The sequence below is a fragment of the Henckelia pumila genome, chromosome 3 (genome assembly GCF_033568475.1).
Source record: "Henckelia pumila isolate YLH828 chromosome 3, ASM3356847v2, whole genome shotgun sequence".
Taxonomy (NCBI): domain Eukaryota; kingdom Viridiplantae; phylum Streptophyta; class Magnoliopsida; order Lamiales; family Gesneriaceae; genus Henckelia; species Henckelia pumila.
This window is the reverse complement of record NC_133122.1, coordinates 166237163-166238516: the sequence shown is the minus strand read 5'-3', so window position 1 is coordinate 166238516 and position 1354 is coordinate 166237163.

Below are 1354 nucleotides of genomic sequence, written 5' to 3'. Positions count from 1 at the left end.
TTTTTTTTCATGCTGCACTTGAAAAGTATCGGCATCCGATCCCGAACATTCGGATCCGTCGGATTGGAAAAGGTCTCAAATAATATTTTTTTTTTAAAAAAATTTTATGAAAATATTTTTTAAAAAAAAATTATGAAAAAAATCAAATAATTTTTTAATACATTACAAATAAATTAAAATTTCTTTATATATTACAATTAAAAAACTAAAACATTTTTTAGTACATTACAAATAAACTAAAACAACTACTTAATTAATGAAAAAATATAATTATTCATAATAATAAAAAAAAACAAAATAAAAATTTATAACTCAATATTAATATTAAAAAAAATAAATATAAAAAAAATTATATGGTATATAATTATAAAAACATTCATATTAAAACATAAAATTTTAAAATAAATTATTTTTTTAATTAAAAAATATTATTAAAAATATATTATTTTTATATTCGGGTCGGGTCGGAAATCCCATCGAAAAAAGTAGCATATCCCGATCCCAAAATTAATCGGGTCGGAAAAAATCCCGACCACTCGGGTCGGAAAAATTTCGGGTCAGGAAAATTTTGGGACGGGATCGGATTGGGAATCGGGACGGGTCGAGATTTATATAAAATTTGACACCCCTAGTATTGGGCTAAAAAAAGGGAAATAGATAATAATAATTTCAGTTAACTCTTCTACTACTAGGTCTACACTTTTTTATAATTTAAATTAAATTAAATTAAATTGAATTGAATTTAAATAATTTAAATTAAATTTAAAGTGAGTAAATTTAATTAAGGATAAATTAGCCTAAAACCATCAACCATAGCTTCATTTCATGAATCAGTTTCTATGTTGTCAGATTTGAGCAGGTCTTTTGTGAGACGCTCTCACGGATGGTCAACCCTACTTATATTTATAATAAGAAGTGATATTTTTTATGGGTAACCCAAATAAAATATTTGTCTATAAAATTAACCCGTGAGACTATTTCACATGAGTTTTTGTCGTAAGATTTTAATATTAAGGGTTTTCTACTTCAAAATTATGAATTTTAGCTTTCTCATGCAATTTAATGTACATTGATTAAAAATTCACATGACTCAATCATTTTCCTTATTTTCTCTATTAAGCTCTTGTGCACCTCCTTTCTTAATCCGGGTGTCGTTCTCGTGTGGCGATGTCCTCCGTCACCAACCTCTTTACCGACTTGTGTGTGTGACGGTGCAGTCAATGTTCCTTTTTCGGTGGGTGTTTTTTTTTTTTTTTTTTGGTCATTGAAGCTCTTTTATGTGCATATTTGAGTTTCAGTTTGAAATTTTGAGGTCATTTGAAGTTAGTTTTTGTCTATTTTAGATTTATTTTTT